The sequence below is a fragment of the Protopterus annectens genome, chromosome 1.part0, assembly GCF_019279795.1.
Source record: "Protopterus annectens isolate FY-2018-M chromosome 1.part0, PAN1.0, whole genome shotgun sequence".
NCBI lineage: Eukaryota > Metazoa > Chordata > Ceratodontiformes > Protopteridae > Protopterus > Protopterus annectens.
Window position 1 is genome coordinate 1,315,108,051 of NC_056725.1, and position 22,140 is coordinate 1,315,130,190.

Sequence of the window (22,140 nt, forward strand, 5' to 3'; positions counted from 1 at the left end):
CCATTTCGTAGTTTTGACTCATTTCCCTCTTTCTTTCTTTGTATTAGGAGGAACCTTTTCTAATGTCCCAATTGTGACAGTTCTTAATAAAACCTGAGATTTGCAGGATAACCACCCACTCAACTAATGCAGAAGACTTGTTTCCACTTATCACTGAAGAAAATAACCTCTCTTGTTGAATATTTATTTATTTATTTTTATATTATTTTTTTTCATATTTAAGTGTTTGAAAAAAATAGTTTCACAGTTTTATGAAATGTTTAAAGAAAAGTTAGGAAAATGTGTTTTTTTTTTCAAAAATATTATATTTGTCTTGTTTCATGTTCTTCTTCTGCGACATAACTGTCAAAATCAAGACATTCCCACAAAAAAAGGGATGGGTGGCAACCCCAGCCCAGATTTTGTCACAACACTGCATCATGTTTGACACACTTTAGCTCCTAGTTTCATCCACAAATGTGGATAATTCTGACATACAGTAGCAATTTATCATAGAATCATGTGAAATAACATTTGATACAGACATACATAGACATGACATCTCAGATTTATCCATTCAAGCTTTTTGGCTTCAAAAGTATAGCTAGATAATGTCTCATTACCGGCTAATGTTATGTTCTGTTCCTTCATCTTGTAATACTGTAGCAGTTTTTCCATGAGAAGCAGATTAAAAAGTCTTGGTCAAACCATGGTTTGATTGCTTGATTAGTATCTGCAGATCTAATGATCAATCAAAGAAGCCAAGCTTATCTTGCACATTTTTCTTTGACTCTGAAAAAGCTTATAGTGCATTGTAATGCAATGCTCTTTCAAAATGGTTCTGTAAGTTTATTGATTGCTATGATACCGTTAGACATTTTTTTTACCAAACATTATATTCCTTGTCCTTATTGAATGGTAATAAATGAATCCAGCTTCTGGCTGCAAATTACATGGCAGCAAAAAGTGCTAGCAGCTTTTAAAACTTTCATTTGTTTTGGGATTCTGGATTTTTCCCTAATAATACATTAGTGCAGCTTAAACTCAATACATATTACAGAGAATTATGATTGGGTCTTGAATTATAACTATTCATCAATGACCTTGAAATGGATTATAGAAATTCATCTATTGAGCTTTACTCTCAGGTTAAATTTCTTGAATTCATTTCTTGAACTCATTAGTATTTGATTATGATCTGTTATCCATCCAGAATCCTTTGCATCACAGATAACATGCTGAATTAAAACAAAAATGATCCTCTGACAATCCCATACCTCCCGGTGCAAAAGGATTAGGCTCTGAGTCAGGAGCGGCCTTAGGTCAATTGGTGTCCTAGGCAAAAGGTCGCAGCGGCACCCAACCACCACACCACCCAGTGCCCCCATCCTTGTCTACCTACACCAAATAAATACTGGAAAAGTGCCCCTACTAAAGCGGAACCCTAGGCGGCCTCCTAGTTGGCCTATGCCTAAGGCTGGCTATGCTCTGAGTGCAGCACAGCTGACCTGGTACAGGCACCGCACGGAGGAGAATGAGTATTTGCTGTTTATTTTATCATACTGGAGATGGGAGGCAGCCCTGGCTTGTCACTTGGTTGACACCTAGGGAGAGCAATAGGTACTGCAACCACAAGGCTGAGCCGAGCCAAACTGAAGGATACATTCATCACAGAAAATGGAAAGCAAATCTTCATTTCTTGAGTGCATCTCATTTAGATGTAATATGTACTTTTCCATGCCTGATACTCAGTTTCTACTAGTTATGGTGCTGCTTGCTGTACTGTTGTACCTAATTGCCATGTTCCTTCTCAGTAGCTGCTAAGCACATACAGTTTATTTTCAGCGTTTTATTAACCAGAGGATTTTTTTTTTTTGTAATATTCCAGCAGTAGTGATGTTAGATGCCTTCATTCAGGTGTTGAAGAGCACAGCTGAACTGTACCAAGAAATACAGAAAAGCTAATCTTTTTGCTTTTCTACTAAACTGGTATGCCGCGTGTATGTGTGTGTGTGTGTGTGTGTGTGTGTGTGTGTGTGTGTGTGTGTGTGTGTGTGTGTGTTTGTATATGTTTTTTTTTTTATGTAAAACCACTTGCCTTCAGTATTATCATACGCGGCATTATCTAGGAGGTAATTAGCAGGACTGAAGAAGCAGACCCTTTCTTTTTTTTAGTATTTGCAAATAACCAAAGTTGTGCTGCACTTTTGACAAGGCTGGGCTTCCTCATTTAAATGTGCATATGAGCACTAGTAAAAAAATGATCATTTTTAAGACCCCTGTGGATTGGTGGCTGAAGGTTAGGCAGCTCTTGTACAATTACAGTAGTTTAGCTGTTATAGTTTTATTAGCAAGTCGTAAGCTTTTTCTTTCTTTAAGCACACAGATGCACTTCTACTGCACTCTTGATGATCACACTTAAACCTTGGCAAACTGTGCTGTTTGACTGTAGCATGTACGCCACACTGGCTGACGGTAAGGCCCACCTTACACACACACACACACACACACACACACACACACACACACACACACACACACACACACACACACTCTGACACAAGTACAAAAACAATGTAGTCTAGTACTGTCTTCTTAGGGAGGTTAAAATTAGAACAACAATAATTATAAAGGCCTGTATACATAATATTATGATAAACATCCCTACCAGCAGTTAGGATATTGAATGATCCAGGGATAATTCAGCAACTAAGTATAACATTTGCTAGCAGACTAAAGGCTAAGTAAAATATTGAACATATTTTCTATATACTTAATTTAAGCAGCAACAGGACAATTGCAATTCAACATGATCTGTCTGCCTAACATATGCTGATAATACAAAAATGATGTCATTGATTCAAAAAGTTGTCATCTGTGTGCCCGTGTGTGTGTGTGTGTGTGTGTGTGTGTGTGTGTGTGTGTGTGTGTGTGTGTGTGTGTGTGTGCGTGTGTGTGCGTGTGTGTGTATGTGTGTGCGTGCGTGCGTGTGTGTGTGTGCGTGTGTGTGTGTGTGTGTGTGTGTGTGTGTGTGTGTGCATGTGTCTGTATGTGTGCCTGTGTTCATGTACATAATTGTGTGTTTGTGTGTATACATGTGTGTGTTTGTGTGTGTATATGTGTGTGTGTGTGTGTATCTTTGACACCTGGCCATTGTTTGAAGATGGGCCTTGCCCTCAGCCAGCAAGGCATACATACATGCTGCAGTCACACAGCACAGTTTGTCAAGGTGTAATAAGTATGATCGTCAAGAGTGCAGTAGAAGTGCACTAAATGACTTGTGTGTTAATCTGCTTGAAATAAAATTAAGACTAAGCATCTGCTGATCACATTACAGCTATACTACATCTGCAAGACAATGTAAAAACATCTCTGCTGCACATAAAAAGCAACAAATGAAGCAGCAGTGCTGTGCTGCAATAGTGAAATTGAAACCACTTTCCCTGTTTCCCTGCATCAGTGAAAGCTAGTGCTTTACAAGGAAAACCAGCTATATCACATTATTTTGCTATGATATTTTTGTTAACATGTTGTTATAGCAATAACATAGTGCAGAACTTTTATCTCTCTAAGTCACTTGAGTTTAGAACTACTTATGGGAAAAATAATTCCAAAAATGGCATTACTGCAGTCCATTTAGAATTCAAACATATCTCTGACTGTACCGGAAAAACACGTACACAGAACAATATAATTATGCCAATAAGTGGGTACATGAATTCAGTAAATCCCTCATAGTTATGCTGCATGGCACACTGGGATAAAACTATGATTGGATGAGCACTGACTGATACACTGATGGAGAGAAAGAGGGAGGTAGAAATGAGCAGGAGGAGCCAAGGAGGAGCCTGCTCATCCAGCCTTTGGGAAGTGGGATGTGGTTTTGCATGCTGCAGTTCTGTCACCTGTGGGAGAGATAGAGGTGTATACAGCATGTGGGTCAGGGACATGCCCATGATTGATCCAAGTCCTGTTCATGACTTATCATCCATTATGGGTGTGCATGGAAGTACAGGTGAAGCATGAGTGAGAGTAAGGCGCCTGCTCCTGAGACAGTGTATGGGGGCGGGGTCATCCATTATGGGTATGCATGGGACTGCACATGAAGCACAAGTGAGAGTAGGGCTCTTGTTCCTGAGACAGTGTATGGGGATAGGGTTACAGCTGTTAAAGGACACAACATCTCTGGTTGTCATCTCAATATTAGCTTTCCTACCCCATAATAACATCTTACCCTTGTAAAGGGCAATAAAAGACTGCATGGAGTAGTGTGTTACACATCTCTTTATGAGTGGATGTTTCTATAAGGACATGCATGATACGCAGCTGACAGCCTTTCAGGACTTTCGGTAAAGCTACTAAAGTGCATATCCTATGTATCTGTCACCCCTTCATTTTAGGCTTTTCAAGAGTATTACTGTGCTTTTTTCTTCAGAAGGGAACGTATATGAGTATACAAATCACCAAATAAATCAGTTTTAAGTTTCTACTCTTTTAACACAGACTGCCCCCCCCAGCCAGTCAATTTTGCCGAGAAGAAAATCTCTCCTCTGAAACTGACGTGAACACCTTAATTCCTTTAATTATAATAGAGAGTTGTCCCAATCCTGACAGTGATGTCAGGTTCTGATTTTACTATTAAAGTCCATGATTCTTTTTAATTTGCCTGGCAGTTAATCCAGAGGAGTAAGACTCTGTGCTGTTGGCAGTCTGCTGTCTGCAGTCAGGGGTATGGGTGTGATTCATTTTACCTCCATTTCCCTGCTATGTGGTTTTGAGAAAGTCATTTGATGAGACAGTGCCCTTAGGTCTTCCATGAAAAGGGACACTTATGTCTGCTTGGATTACCTGGTTAAGAAATATATAAAATAAATAAAAAAAAATCTGGCTAAGGCATAATGTTTTTATATTTCTCTTGTGAGTGCTCTGAGACAGTTGTACTGCTGTTATGAAGGCTCTGAACCAGTTCTACTGCTGTTCTCAGTGCTCTGAAAAAGAAGTTATGTCTTACCATAACGTTCCATCTGTGTTGTTTCATCTTCATTTATTCATTATGTATGGGATATGGTTCTGACCTCGGAACCGAGTCGGCCTTCATTCCAAGCTCACATCAGCCACAAACCTCTTGAGCTAAGCTTTTACCCATCATGCCCTTCTCTCTATTACCTCAGATTTAGTTTGCAAGTTGTAAAAAAGAAAGTGAAGCCGAGGCTACCTTTGGTCAGACATGACCTAACAACTGGAAAGAAGGCAATGAGATCCACCATAATCCTTCGGAGGGGGAAGGGGGTGGGCCGTAATGAATAAACGAAGATGAAACAACACAGATAGAACATTATGGTAAGACATAACTTTTTTTATCTGATGTTGTTTATCTTCATTTATCCCTTACGTATGGGACAGAGTTCCCAGCTACCTCATTCCCTGGGTGGCATTATGGAAGGACATTTCAGAACACCATAGAGCCAAAGGAAGTTCTGCCTAGGGTTACCACCTGTCCCACTTTGCGAGGGACAGTCCCTCTTTGGGCAGTTGTGTCCTGACAAAAAATTGTAAAAATGGCAAATGTCCTGAGATTTTAGGACAAAATTATTTCTTATATTTTATGTAATAGTTGCATAAAACAGTTATTCTGTATCTGAAATACCTAAATGTTATAAGAAACAGAATAAGCAACTAAAATGCTACAAGAATAAGCTTTTATTTGGGTAAAACAGTTAAGCTCTGTCCTTTGTACTGGCCGTGGGTATGTGTCGGCCTGTAAAATCTGATGTCTGTACCAAACATGTCCCACTTTGGCCATTTGAAAAGGTGGCAACCCTAGTTCTGCCTCTGGAGGCCAAGTCCTATTTGTAATGAGAAATGAAGGTTTGAGGCCTAGCCCAGGTTGCAGCTGCACAAATGTCATTGAAGGAAGTCCTAGCATGGAAGGCTGCAGATGTTGACACTGATCTTGTAGAGTGGGCCTTTACTCTGTCAGGTAAAGGGATACCATTCTTGCCATAAATGAAGGTAATACAATTTCTCAACCAAGTGGCTAAAGTAACTTTAGAAACTGGGCAACTTAATCTGGAATCAGAAAAGGATAAAAACGGCTGATCAGATTTTCTATTGGATTTAGTCCTGTCTAGGTAAAAAGAAATTTGTCTATGTACATCCAAGGTATGCAGGCAATATTCCCCTCTGTTAGAATAATTAGGGAAGAAGACTGGCAAATCAATAGTCTGATTGACAGATAACTCAGAAATTACCTTGGTAAGAAGTTCAGATTGGTTCTTAATGAAACAATGTCCTTGTGGAAAATGAGGTAGGGGGGTTTGATAGACACGGCCTGTAATTCAGAAATACATCTGGCACAGGTAATAGCAACTAAGAATAACGTTTTCCATGAAAGATACTTTAGGCCACAGGTAGATGCACGTTCAAAAGGAGAATTTGTCAACTCTTGAAGGACTAAGGCCAGGTCCCAAGGTTGAATAGGTTCTCTGAATGGAGGTTTTAGTTGAGTTATGCCATTCAGAAAGATCTTACAAAGATCTTACAAAGTTTGTGTGACATTAAGGAAGAGCCCTAGAAGCCATTATGAAAATTAGAAATTACAGCTAAATGAACATGAACTGTGGAGGCTGCTACTCCAGATTTAAAAAGGTCTGAAAGATATTCTAGTACGATAGGAACAGGGGCACTACAGGTATTGGAGGATAAGCATAAGAGACCACTCGTGAGGCTGTAAAATGCATCTGCTCAATTTGTCTGCTATCACATTGGAGTTCCCGGGAATGTGCATCACTATCAGAAAATGGTTGGAGGCTATTGCCCATTGCCAAATTCTCATGGCCTCTCGACAAAGTGAGTATGATCTGGATCCCCCTTGTTTGTTGATGTACCAGACTACTGACATATTGTCTGAGTGGATTGCAATAATCCCTGATGGAAGTAATGACTGGAATGCTTGTAACACTAGTAGTACCGCCCTCAGTTCTAGGACATTGATATGCAGATGGATCTCCATCTGTGACCAAGTGCCTTGGAATGTTCTTCCCTGAAACAGCCCCCCCATCCCATCAAGGAGGCATCTGTGGTCACTGGGGCATTGGGCTGATGAGGGTTGAAGGGGCGAGACCACTGGTGAGGATTGTTTGACATCCACCAGAGCGAGTCCTGTTTGCAAATGTTGGTTATTCGAATCAGAAAGGATAAGGGGTGCTGGAATGGGTACCACTGAGTAAGAAGCAGCCATTGAAGAAGCCTCATGTGTAACCTTGCTAGGGGGACTATGTTGATGGAGGCTGCCATTGATCCCAGCAGTTGAAGAATGGATCGAGCTGAGGCTAGATTTTGTGACAGCATTGTCTGAACCTGCTGCTTGATCCTCTGAATTCTGTGATCTGGTAGGGAGGCTGTACAAGTCATTGTGTCCAGAATCACTCCATTGTACTCTAATGACTGACTAACTTGGAGTAAGGTGTGACTTCTTCCAGTTTACCAATATTCCAAGCTGCTGTGCAGTACCTACAGTGTAAGTCAAGGCCTGATCCAGTAGAAGTTTTGTTGGGACAGTAATGAGGCAGTCGTCTAGGTAAGGAAACACCTGGAATCCTTGAAGCCACAAATGAGCTGTGACTACTGCCATGCACTTTGTGAACACTCTGGGGGCTGTAGAGAGTCCGAAGGGCAGTACGTGGAACTGATAATGACTGGCTCCCGGCCGGAAGTGAAGATATCTTCCTGAGTGTCTTTCCACCTTTATGTGGTAGTACGCATCTTGAAGATCTATGGAGCACATCCAATCATCTTTTTCCAAAAGTGGAAGAATAGACTAAACTGTGACCATCCAGAATTTTTCTGTCTTTACAAATTTGTTTAGGGTGCTGAGATCCAGAATTGGTCTCCAGTTCCCTGTATTTTTTGGCACCAAAAAGAATCTTGAGTAGAAGCCAGATCCTGTCTGTTCTGGGGGGACTGTTTGGATGACTTTTTTTTGAAGCTGCCTTGATATCTCTACAGCTCCAGCCTCCCTTTGATTGGGTGGCACATCGGGTAAGGTGTTAGGTAATGTGGGAGTGGATAATAATGGAATATGGTATCCTCTGGTGATGATCCATTGTGCCCCAGCATCTGTGGTTATGGTTTGCCAGGCTGAAGGGTACAAGGAAAAATGACCCCCGACAGCTTCCAGAGGAAAGCAATCAGGCCGCTCCTCAGGAGCGCTGATAGGACTGCCCAGAGAAGGATCCTCTGGAGCCCCAGTTTCCTGGAACTCCCCTGCCCTGAAAGGGACATATTCCATTAGAGTCCCCCCCTCTGCCTCTGGGGAAAAACTCGGCCTGAGTGTCACAGAATGGACCCTGGGACTTTTTGTGCCACATTTTCTCACTCTTCTGATTCCTAGAATAAAACCGCTGAGGAGAAGATAAATGGACACCCGCGGCAGATAGGGCCTTACCATCCTGTTCACATCTGGTCAAAGTATATTTTATCTTAGACACAAACAAGGTAGAGGTCTCAATAGGGGCATTAAGGAAAGAAGCCTTGAAGGGCTCCACAAAATCACAAAGGCGCATCCAGGCATGGCGTCTCATGACTATGCCTGCACCCGTAGCTCTTGCCGCTCCCTCAGTAGCATGGGATATCAAACTCATTAAAGAATTGGAAATCAATTCTAGAGTCGCTAACTGAGAGGCCACTTTATCATGTACTTCATCAGAAACTGCTCTTGCCAAGGTCTCAGAGAGTTTGGACACCAAGTCTCTCTGTAGCCTTGTGAAATGTGCCAGGTAGTTCAGGGACCTAACAGTAAAAGTCAATGATGCAAAAACTCGCTTCCCTAATCTATCCACTGCCCAGATTCTTTATTTGGTGAGTGAACCATCTGGCTCTCCTCTGCCAGTTCATTCTTTGTAGTGGCAGCCACCACCACAGCATCTACAGAAAGACCTTTCGACCAATGGGATCACTCTTCTGGGGGAGAAAGGATTTTATCCAGCCTACAAGGTATGGCCTCTACAGAGTCCAGTGCCTTCCACTCTCACTGCACAATGAGCTTGATGAGCTCATTGACAGGAGGGATAACACAGGAGGTCAGGGTTTAAGCACAAAAAGCCTGCAGGAACACAGACTCCTCTGAGGAAGGTTTAGAGGATTTCCAGTCACCTCTCTGTTTTAAAATTTCGAGGATGTCACCAAAGGAAACCTCATCCAAAGATGAACGTGGAGACCCCTCCCCATCATTGTAGTCTGTGTCTTCAGTCAATGACTCCTCCATGGAGTCCATGTGCTTCCTCTTACATGTAGTCTTGTGGTGAGCTTCCTCAATGGAAAACTCTGGGGAAGACTGCAAGGATGAAGTTTCCCAGGGGGAATGGCCCATGAGCCTTGCACCTGGTGTGCGGGGGTTGTGATTTGAGACAGCTGAGGCTCAGAGGAAGTAGTAGTCTCTGACATAGGTGGTCAAGAAGTAACGGCCAATGTCTTTTATGAGGACTGTAGGGTCAGTCTGTCCAAGGGGGAATGCTTTGGCGTCTCCACAGAGGTCAAAGGAAAATAGGTAGGAGTCTGTGGAGAAGGGTGAGCAACTCCAGAGGGAAATGACACTTTTGAAGGTGCAGTAATTCCTCTGGTTAAGAGCAGCTGGTGTACAAGACGTAGCACATCATGTTCAGAAAGGCTTCTGGTAGACCTCATTGAAAACCCTGAAGGTGATCTGGGCCTGTCCAAAAAGGGGCTAGAGGAACCACTGACAATGGGGTGTCTGTATAAGTAATGTCTGCCCAGAAACTGGTGCGGAAGATTCCTGCATTGAGAAAGGTGTCATCAGAAAGGGGGTTGCTTGCACCAAAACTATCTGTGCTGAAAAAGCCTGCACTGAAGAAACTGTCGGTGCTGAGGAAATGCTCTGCACAGAGATAACTGTTGGTGCCAAGGGGCTCTGCACCAAGAGAGCTGTCAGTGCTGAGGGCGTCTGTGCCGAGAAAACTGTCAGCACCGAAGAAGGTGTCTGCGCCAAGAAAATTGTCGGCTCCGAAGGAGTCTGTGCCGAGACTTCTGTTGGTGCCAAAGATGACTGTGCCGATATATACATCGGTGCCAAGGAAGTCTGCACCGAACTAGTTGGTAACAAGAAGGATAGTGTCTGCACAGAAAGCAACGGTGTAGAGGGACCAGCAGACATAATTGTAGATAGAGTTAAGTGAGTCAGAACCACGGCAACTGGCACCGACGCTGATAATTTAGACTTTTTATGCTTCACTTCCTTAGGGTCTCCAGAGGGAGACAATGGAAGGGACTTAAGTTGATCGGAAGTAGTAGAAAATTCCTGTGACCCAGAAATAGCCTTGCAGAAAGTGGTCTTAAGGAGACCCTTTAGTAGTAGTTTATTTTTACATGCATTCAAGGCCCTAGTAGAAAAACCTTTACAAATCTGACAGGGTGGTGTCAGTGTGAGATGAGGCACACCCAAATAGTAAACACACAAGTCATGTGTGTCAGAGTGAGGCAGTTTGTGTCCAGACTCCAAACACCTCTTAAAACCAGTAGTTCTTTTTTTTCAGACATTATATCCACACAAAAAATAAAAATAGATAATTTAGATGCATACACACCAGTAGAAAAAAATACTAGCAAAACTGGTAGTAGAGATACCACAAAGGTACAAAAAGTAAATAATAAGAAAAAAAAAAACAAATCTTTAGGAAAATCCTGAAAAAAAAAAATATCTAAAATATACACTTAGCTGGAGAGGAATGACTAGACATGGCTGAACAGCAACACGGCAAACTAAATCTGAGGTAACAGGGAGAAGGGCATGATGGGTACAATCTTAGCTCAAGAGGTTTGTGGCTTACGTGAGCTTAGAATGAAGGCCGGCTCAGTAAGGGATAAATGAAGATAAACAACATCAGATCTAGTACTACTACTGTTCTGAGTGCTCTGAACCAGTTCTACTGCTGTTCTCAAGGCTCTGAACCAGTTCTCCTGCTGTTTTGAGTGCTCTGAACCAGTTCTGCTATTCTCAGTGCTCTGAGCCAGTACTACTGCTGTTTTGAGTGCTCTGAACCAGTTCTACTGTTGTTCTCAAGGCTCTGAACCAGTTATCCTGCTGTTTTGAGTTCTCTGAACCAGTTCTACTGCAGTTCTCAGTGCTCTGAACCAGTCCTACTGCTGTTCTGAGTGCTCTGGACCAGTTCTGCTACTGTTCTGAGTGCTCTGGACCAGTTCTATTGCTAAACAGTTTACTGTGACTATTAATTTGCCGAGAGCCTCTGAGTCAGTACTTCCTACAAAAGATCTAATGTTATTAATCCTGTGTGGCCTCAATGATTTTGCTAATACTTTTGTACTCCCCCAGCTATATTAATTATTAAATCATTTCAGTACTAATAGCATGCTTTAGAGTTTTCTGATATTGGTTAATGGTGCCAGGACTCCAGACTCTTAATTATTTGTGAGGGGGCTACTTTAATCTTGCCATGGCTATGCTGATCCCATTAACTAAGCTGTAACCTAATGTCACTAGTAATTCTGTCAGAGATCCATGTCTTTATTAATTTGATTAGTTTTTACCCCAAACTGTAAAGCTAACCATATTAGGCAATGATGCATTTGATTTGTGATGTCACTAATCTGAAACAATACTTGTATGCCTCTCAGAATAAATGATTAGTCATTACTTACTCCCCCAACATATCAAATGTCTTATCTGTTTTAGAGAAAGCAATTGTGTGATTTCCACTGGTATATTGTATTATATTGAAATATGAGGTATTTGGATTAGAAGCTGTAACGATCTTTAATTGCTTTAGAATAGGGGTACTTGCATATGCTCTCTATACAATACCAAGTGAAATCCTAATTTGATGTACAAGTAGGGAACATTTCTGGTGGAAGTGGAGGGTAATGCAGTGCAGCTAGTTTGCTGAATCTTTTTTTTTTCAATAATAATTTTTATTGTTTTATTATATTCCATAGAAAATTAAAACAATACAAAAAAAATTAAGAAAAACTATCCAGTAATATAACTAACAATAACACCACAGCATATATACAATATTTACATAAATGCTTCCAAGTAACACATTGAATTATACATGAAGAATATAAAAGTAGTTAAGATCAATTCGAACAATGAACAGTTTGCTGTAACAGAGTTTTTTTTTTTTAAAGTGTAAAAATAATTCTTGCTAAATTCAAATTTGAAATATTATGCTAGTATAATATTGAATACTTGTTCCCATATTTTTGGATTGTTAATATTTTTATTATGTTGGTTCAAAAGTGATTTGTGAGATACTATATGACTTATTGCTAATACTCTAAAATTATTCCATGATGTTTTGGATGGGTCTAACCAATTAGTAGCTATGTATAGCTTCATTAATAGGAAAATATTGATTAATACAATGCTTTGAGATTTAGAAAGTTCTTTTGGGGGAATATGCAAAATCATGAATTTCCATGACAATGTTGTACTTTGGTAACCCATCTTCTGAAGTTGTATCTTTAATGAGTTCCAAAGTCTGTATATGCATTTGCAACTCCAGAACATATGAAGAAGATCGGCTGATTGATCCTTACAGTATGGACAAGCTGGAGAATTTTTAGAATTAAATTTATGCAGGCTAAGGCATGTATAATACGCATTATTCCGTACCATCAACTGGGTATACATCAGTTTTGAAGAGAAATAGATTTTGTAGTCAAATCAATTGCTTTTATAATATGACTTTCTTCTGTCTCTGGGATTTTCTCTTTCCAATATTTTGACACAAGAACTTTTACTTGGAATTTAAGCTCTTTTATTAGATTATTTGCTGCTGTTATAAATTTTATATCTTGTTGAAGAGCTTGCCACAAATTCGAGATTTATACTCTCTTCTCTGGGTTTAAAATTTTTAAAGTAACTTATAGAAAGTTCCCTAATTTGTCTTACAATAACAAGATAATTTTTAGGTAAATTTAATTCTTGTCTTATCTGACTAGCCGAGAGTTTAAGAAGTGTATAAATATCTATTAAAGTTAAATTGACTATTAATGGGAATTCTGTAAGATCAATTAATTGATTATTTAGTCTCAGATTAGGGTTCCTGTGGAAGGGTTGAAAAGCCATCATATGTTGAGCAAGATCTAATGATTGAAATAAGGTTTGTATAGATGTTACATATAGTTTGATGTGATCTATTATTCCATATAATTTCAAAGTATCTTTTCCTAAAAAAGGGTATGGCTTTAGGAATGATATTTAAATGTAGAATATATTTATAGTTCAGAACTATCCAGGTAGATATCCACTTAGTGCTAGTTATATTATAATTAACAATTCTTAGAAGCCTGTTGGAGTTTACTATTAAATAGTAAATTTCAAAATTTGGTAACTCCAATCCACCTCTATTTTTGGAGTCATTAATTTATCATATGAAATCCTTGTTTTCTTTGGCTCCCAAATAAATTTAGCTAATTCTTTGTGAATTTGTTTAAAAAATGTCTTTGAAATTACTACCTGAGCAGATCTAAAAATATATAATTGTCGTGGTAATACATTCATTTTAATAATAGATACTTTTGTTAGTAATGGTAGTCGTAGATTCTTCCATCTCCCAAAATCCGATAATATTTGATCCCAAACTGTTTTAATATTAGTAGTATAAAAGTCTTTATTATCTATAGAGAAGCCAATACCCAAGTATTTAATGTTATCTTTACACATTATTTGTCCCACCAGAGGCAACAGTGAAAAAGGTTTGGGAGTTCTCAAAGGGAAAATACTATTTTTTTTAGATTAATTTTATAGTTGGAAACTTTTGAAAAGTTATCTATTGCTTTTAGTATCTTTTTAGTGTCTGAGACTGGAGTTGTGCAATAAATATTCAGGTCATCTGCAAACGCTGCCATTGATATTTTTGTTCCGTAAACTATTGGGGCATTGTGGTATATATTCTGTTTAATATATAAGAATAATGGTTCGATATTTATATTAAATAATAAAGGAGACAGAGGACAACCCTGACGTGTTCCATTTTTGATTTGTATTCTTTTAGAAAAATGTCTATTAATATACAATGTGGTATAATGATACTATATAGTATTTTTAACATTTCAACAAACTCTTTGGATATATATGGTAAAATTTCAAACAAAAAATTTATATCAACTCTGTCAAAAGCCTTTTGTGCATCAATCATAAGCGCATACATGTTAAGATTCTTCTGTTTAGCATAAGCTATTAAAGTATGTAGTGTAAGTGCATTTGCCGTAAAGCCAGCCTGTTCCCTAGACATGATATGATTCATTACTTTTTTTAATCTATTAGCTATAATAGAGGTTAAAATTTTCATATCTACATTTATTAATGAAATTGGTCTATAATTGTCAGGGTTTTGAGAATCAGAATTAGGTTTAGGTATAAAAATAGTTTTTGAAGCATTGAAATGGGGATCATTGATTTTATTCTTAATTATATAATTAAATACACGTGAGAGTATTTTACCAAAGATATTGTCAAATTTCTTATAAAATTCCACCGTCAAACCATCAGGACCTGGTGACTTGTGCGATTTCATATGCTGAATTGTATATATCACTTCTTCTTCAGATATCGGTTTAATCAAATCCCTTTGAATACTGTCTTCTATTTTCGGAAATTGAATAGTTTGTAAAAATTCCTTACTAGTTCTATGTGGGGATAAGTCACTTTGCCCACCATATATACTAGTATACATCTGTTCAAAGACATTTATAATGTCTTCAGTTTTAAAATAAGTTGCACTTCTATATTGTATTTCTGAAATTTGTACTGCTGTTCTCAATTGATTAATTATCCTAGCTAATGCCCTTGATGGTGTTTCCTATGTTCCTGAAATGACAACCTACTATTTTGTATTAAGAAGAGATCTTTTTGACATTTGAGTAATTCCACCTCTGTTTGAGTATTAATTTTTTGAATCAATTCTTGATCAAGTGTCTTAATTTTAACTTCCAGTTTTTGAATATCTCTATTTTGTATTTTTTTATAATATAAGCTTTTTGCAAAAAGATCCCTCTTATTTGTGCTTTAACTGTTGCCCAATCAATGTCAGGTACACCTTGTTGTTTCTTTAGTCTATCTAATAGCTCTTTAAGATGACCTATAATTTCACATAATATTTCCTCTTTATTCAACAAATTTGGGTTAAGAGACCAGTTAAAACCTCTTTGTCGCTGGGTCTCCATTGGATCTTTAGCAAAATTTTAGTGAAATTTTTGAATGATCTGACAAGTATCGTGCATGTGTAACAACTAAGGGTCCCAAGTTAACCATTATTCTTGAAATCAAAATGAAATCTATTCTGGACCACATTTTATGACATGTAGACTAAAAAGTATAATTATTTATGCTAGTAGTAGTATTGAAATAGTGAATAGGATCATATAATTGAAAGTCTTCCTTAATATCACTTAATACTGATACCGCTTGTTTATTAAATGCTCTTTGTAGACAAGATCTATCCAACTTCGGATTTTGATAAGAATTCCAGTCTCCTCCCATAATTATATAATATTTATCATATTGTGTCAAACTGGGATATAATGATGCTATGAATAGATGCTGGTCATTACAGGGTGCATAAACATTTAACAATAAAATAGATTTATCAAACTGGGTAGCTAAGAGAATAACATAACACCATCTTCCATCTTTATCTGCTTTAGAGTCTAAAATCTTTCCCTTACATTTATTTTTATTAATTATAGCTACCCCAGCACTGTTAGTTTTACCTTCTGAGGCTATTACTTCTCTAATCCACTTCTTTTTTTGGATATCAACCCATCGATCATCAGTTAAATGCGTTTCTTGAAGTAATATAAACATCGCCCTATCCTGCAACAATAAATGTAAAAATAACTTCCTCTTTTTTAAACTCTGGAGCCCTTTAACGTTCCATGAGTCTATTTCCCACATTCAAAGAGTTGCTTATAAAATAAGAGTTTAAAAGGGAAAACAAAAAGGAAAGGTAAAATAACTTGAAAAAACATACATAATTTGGAAGCATTCTTGACATCCCGTCCTATACCAGTGCCTACCCACTCTAACCCCAGACCAGGACATATATAGGTCTTGCATAACATACAAGACTGAAAGGGACAAAGAAACACAGAAACAGAAAAATTTTAGATTATAAAACCTCAAACACATCTTATAGTTAAGACCTATATTAACTAACCTAACTATTGCAAAGTATATTCTAAACATTCCCTAACAAACACTGCTGCTATCTACATCTTGGACTGATTGTTAATGAAATAAATCATATTAAAGATATAATATTACTGTAAAAAAGCTTGTAGTAATTATGATTAGCACGCCATATATACATACTATATATCACCTATTATACTCATAAAATGACATTTGGAAAAATACAAGTTTAACAAATGGACAAGTTTCCCTTCTATTATGGAAAAAAAGCTATGTTATAACTCTGTATAGAAACACACATACCTTTAAATAAAAATGTTCCTTATTTATACATTATAAACTACTACTATCTTCTATTCATATATACCAGTGTCTAAATAATGTAATATATATAGCTATCACCCCTGAGTAAAAATATATATAGGTTATATTATATGTCATAAAGTTGTAAAATGTAATAAAATCCCCATATTTAACAATACTTTGTACAGCCTTTTATTCTATCATATATAACAGGGTTTATATTAGTAACTAACTAACCAGTGTATAAGAATGTTCCTATGTGTTTAAATTACCAAAACAGTACATTACTTGACTTTAAAATGTCTTTGCAGGGTTAAGAACAAGTCCTTTTGGGTTTCTAAGCCTAGAAACCATGTAGAATACTCGCAACGGGGGACCGCTATTACAGACGGATTTCCGGAAGCGCCACATCGAAATCCGCACCCTCGACAGCCCTGAAGGTATTTCCTGTCTTCTTGTCGATGCAGACAGCTCGTAGAAGCCATAAAACTTTGGAAGACAATCACAGGTAGCCGAAAACAGCAAAAAAACAACAACCCTATTGATCCAGAAGAGGCCTAAAGCATTTCAAAAGAAGATAAAGGATTACTAAGACCTTGAGCCACAGTGATCAGCAAATCCGACCTCAGGCAGCCTGACAGTCCCAATGGAGATACAGTTCAAGTCTCAGAAGCAGGTACACTTTTAAATACCTTCAGAAAAGTAGTTTTTGCTTCATTTTTCGCAGAAACAGTTGGTCCCATCTACTGTGAATATTAATAAATTAGGATATTTCATTTGGAATTTAACCTGTTTATCAATAAGAAATCTGCAGTAAGGAGATAAGGACTGTCTTGCTTGTCTGACTTGCAAAGGTAAATCTTGGGCCAGATAGATTTTGTTGTTTTTCCACATGATACATCCACCACTTTTTTTAGCAGTTACAAGGACTCTGCTAACATCCTGATAATTGAGTATTTTAACATATACAGGTCTTGGAGTATTAGAAGCTTGTAGTTCTCTCAGAGCTCTGTGTGCCCTTTCAATAATAATTTGCTTTACCATGTCAGAGTCATTTAAGAGCACTGTAAATATTTGTGTTATAGATGGGATTAAGTTGTTATATTGTACCGATTCTGGAATTCCTCTAATAATTATGTTATTCCTCCTGGATCTTGCTTCTAAGTCAGTGATTTGCTTTGAATAGCCTGAATATCCAAGTCATGTATATTTGTTTTTTTTTTTTTTGCTAGTAGATTTAATTTGTCTTCATTTTCAGAAATCCTAGCTTCAGACTTTTCCATTCTTTCCAGTAGTTGATTACAAGAATTTCCAAATGTTTGTATTTGGTTAGTTAATTCTTTCAGAGCTTCTTGAATGGGTAATAAGGAAGTTTTGATGTCTTCCATATTTAGTGCTTGATCTGATTTAGTTATGGTATCTGGCTTTTGTTGTTCTTGTTGTTTAGTAATTTTTTGCTTTTTGGAGATCAAATCTTTTTCCAGTGACCGCAGATCTGAAAGTTTTGTTTTGGTAGTAGTTATATCCATATTTTTTTCCTCCTTCAACATCTTTGTCCAGCACAAAAGTTTAGAGTGTATAGAGCACACGGTTTCTTTGTTTGGTTCCCTTGTCAGAGCCAGCTAATCTATTATAATCCTGTTAAATAATGTATTATTATTCGATTTTTCTTCTTCCTATAAAGCAGTGAGATGAAGTTGTAGTTGTTTTATCGAAGATTTAGTGTTAAAAAGTTCCTAGTATGAATTCAAAGTTTAGATTTCCTCAGGGTATATGCAGAGATGCAGTTCAGCAGTGTTCACAGAATGGCAGCCATCTTTTTGCTGCTGAATCTTTTTTGATAATGGTGTGAATGTTAGATTGCTTGTTTATACACTGTAACTAAAATTTATAAACATTCCAAGTATAGTATGCATGACAATTTGTAAGTATGTTTGCTCTAGAAGAACAAAATATTGTGCAGTAGTTTTTTTTTAAATCTTCTGTGTGCTGTGCATGTGCTTTAATACAAAACTCATCATTGTTTATGACTGGTTAATTAGTGAGAGCACAGGCGTTAAGTGTTTAACAGGTGCTAGTGCGAAAAATGGTTTGAAAGCATTACAGGACTGTACATCTGCACCACATCAATGCCGGGTGTGGACAGGGATGATAGTGAAGTTAATGCACTTTTGTGGGATAACTATCTTGCTGTAATGCAATTTTTTTTTAATAGTACTACAAATTCAGGACAGTGTGTGGGATATGAAGCACCTAACCCAAAAGTACTCCAGCTTATTCCATTTCAATTCCTGTCTACAAAGTAACCACACACAAGTAAGGTACAGTTATGCAAAATCTTGCCATAATGGTAGATATCCTTGCCTTCACCACTGCAGTATTCCTTACAAGTGGGATTCCCCATCATAAAGCCCACACTCCAGCCAGTTTACCAAAGTCTACCATTGCTTTAAGGTATACTGAATGTCATCTGCACACTCTTCATGTAGAGTAGGGCATAAAGCTGACGTTCAATTGTACCATCCTCAGAACTGATTGCCCCAGAAGGAACAGCAGTCCAAGGAAAACCAAGGAGAACCTACACATCCAGGAAGGAAAAAAGACTAGGGGGATGGAGGGAGGGAGTGAATACTGCAGCGGTGAAGCCAAGGACATCTACCGTTATGGTAAGATTTTACACAACTGTACTATGTCCTTACATTCACTGCTACAGTATTCTTTACAAATGGGATAGTGCCAAAGCTCAAGATGAAACTTGAGAGGAGGAACCAGCAGAGCCCTCCAAGAAGCCATGAAGAATGGCAGCAACAAAACCAGCTCTGGCTCTGGAGATACCATATAACTGGTAATGTTTGGTAAAGGTATGCACAGAAGTCCAGGTAGCAGCTTCAAAAATAGAATTAGCATCTAAGCCTTTGAAAAAAGCACCAGAGGAAGCCACAGCGCTAGCGGAATGAGCCTTTACAGAAGAAGGAAGGCTCTCACTATGAAAAATGTAACAAAGGGAAATAACCTTTGAAATCCAAGTGGAAATAGTTTGCTTGGAAACAGCCAAACCTAAAGACCTAGGATGAAAGGAAACAAATAACTGGTCACATTTTCTGATAGCTTTAGTTTTATCCAAATAAAATCTGAGCTGTCTATGCACATCTAATGTATGCAGCACCCTCTCGCTGTCAGATTGTTGAGAGGGAAAAAAGTAGGCAAATTAATAGACTGATTAAGCTACAACTTATTAACCACCTTGGGCATAAAAGAAGGATTAGTACGCAAGGACACCCTATCCTTATGAAATATCAAAAAAGGTGGACAAGCCATAAGGGCTTGCAACTCAGATCCCTGTCTGGCAGAAGTAACAGCTAACAAAAGAACTGTCTTCCAAGAACAATGCTGCAAGGAAGCTGAAACAGCAGGCTTAAAGGAGCCTGAGTCAATTTTTCCTGACTGAAATTAAAATCCCAGGGAGGAGAAACAGACTTCCCTGGGAGGTCTAATATTAAGGATGCCTTTAAGAAATTGGTTAGCCTTAAATCTAGAAGCTAACTGGAGAGTTAAAAACAGACAAGCAGAAAGAGCTGGTAAGTGGGCCTTAATAGAAGAATAGGACCAGCATTGAGAAACTCACACAAATAAGAGAGAACCAAAGGAACATACACAGAAAATGAGTCCAGGTCACGAGAAAGACACCAAATAGAACACCTCTTCTATTTTGACAAGTAGGATTTCCTAGTAGTAGGTTTCCTGGCCTCCTGCAGGACCTGCAGCAAGTCCACAGAAAAAAAAACATGTCTATGAGGGATCAAAACCCTATCACCCACAGTGCCAGTTGAAGCATGGACAGGTGGGGATGGATGAGAGACCTCTTGTCTTGTGTGAGAACATCCACACTGTGAGGTAACTTGTGATAATTCCCCTTGGCTAGATGCAGAAGTAGAGGGAACCAGTGCTGTTGCAGCGAAAAGGGAGTCATCAACAAAATTTTGGCATTATCCTGTTGAATCTTGAACAGGACTCTCAGAATGAGAAAAAAGGGATGAAATGCATAAAGAAACATCCCCTCCCAAGAAAATGCGAGGGCGTATACCTTCTATACCAGAAGACCTGGGATTATGGCACAAAAGAGAGGAAGCTGTCTGTTCAGAGGGTAGGTAAAGAGATCTACTTGAGGAGTACCCCACTGGTAAACAATGTCCAGAAACACATCCCTGTGAAGCATCCATTTGTGGGATTGAGTGAAGGACCTACTCAGATTGTCTGCCACAATGTTCCAATCTGAAGGAATGTAAACTGCCTGAAGAGTCACCTGATACTGGATAACCACATCCCATACCAGAAGTGCCAGCCAGCAAAGATGGTAAGATCTCGTACCCCCATGTTTGTTGATATACCACATGCCTGTGGTATTATCTGAGAATACCTTGAGAGGCCTTGGAGAGAAGAGAGGATGAAAGGACTGAAGAGTAAGCATAAGAGCCCTCATCTCTTTGATGTTGATGTGCTTCTTCTGCTGACAAGGTGACCACACTCCCTGAACCCTCATGGAGCCAAATGTTGCTTCCCATCCCACAGCTGAAGTGTCTGTGAACAGATCCTGAGAGGGAAGAGGAGGCTGAAAAGTGAGTCCTGGACTCAGAGACAACTGTTGAATCCACCACAGAAGTTCTTTCTTGAGACACAGGAGAAGAGGAACAGGAAAGTCTAGAGGATGCACATGCTGAAGCTGCACCAATATTGAAATCTCTGGAACTTCCTCATGTGGAGTTAGGCCAGAGAGTGCATCAGAATGGTGGAAGCTGTGAACCTCAGAGCTCCTAGAATCTCCCTGGTTGTAATGGAGGCCAGGGGAAGAAGAGACTGAAAGAAAGAAATGAGAGTTAATGCCTTTGGAGGAGGCAGGGATGCCAGCATTGGCACCGTTTGAATCCTGCAACCCAGAAAGGCATGATCCTGAGAAGGAGTCAGGAAAGACTTTTTGAAGTCTATTGAGAACCTCAGGCTCTGAAGAAGAGAATTGGTAAAATGAAGATTTTGCAAAAGAACCACTGGAGAAGACACCTGAATCTGCAGGTCGTCCAAATAAGAAACGATTTGGATATCTTGAGGCCTGCAAAAGACAATCACAGGAGTTATCCATTTGATGAATACCCTTGGGGCAGTAGAAAGGCCAAAGAGCAAAGCACAGAGCTGAAAATGCCAGGAAGCAACAGAGAAACGCAAAAATCTCCTGAAAAGAGGGATGGATTGGAATATGGAGATAAGCATCCTTGAGGTCCAGAGACACCAGAAAGGCCTGAGGGAGCAAGAGAGGAAAAAAGGGACTGAAAGGACAACATCCAAAAGAAAGGCACCTTCAGAAAGGTGTTTAGATGGGAGAGGTCTAGAACAGGTCTCCAAGTACCTTCTTTTCTGGACACTAGAAACATTCTTGAATAAAATCTTTTCCCCCTTTGAGACACAGGCACCTCTTGAACAGTACCCTGAGACAAGAGGTGTTGAAGAACCTCCAGATAAAAAGGAAGTCCCCGTGGAGGCTGAGGAATGTCCATAAAAGCAGGGTGGGAAATCCAGACCATGAATGTACCCTTTCCGAATGATTGACAGAACCCAATAATCCTGGGTGATTCAGAGCCAAACAGGAAGAGAAAGAGAAAGGTGAAGAGAAAGAGGAATGTGGCTGGGAATGGGCA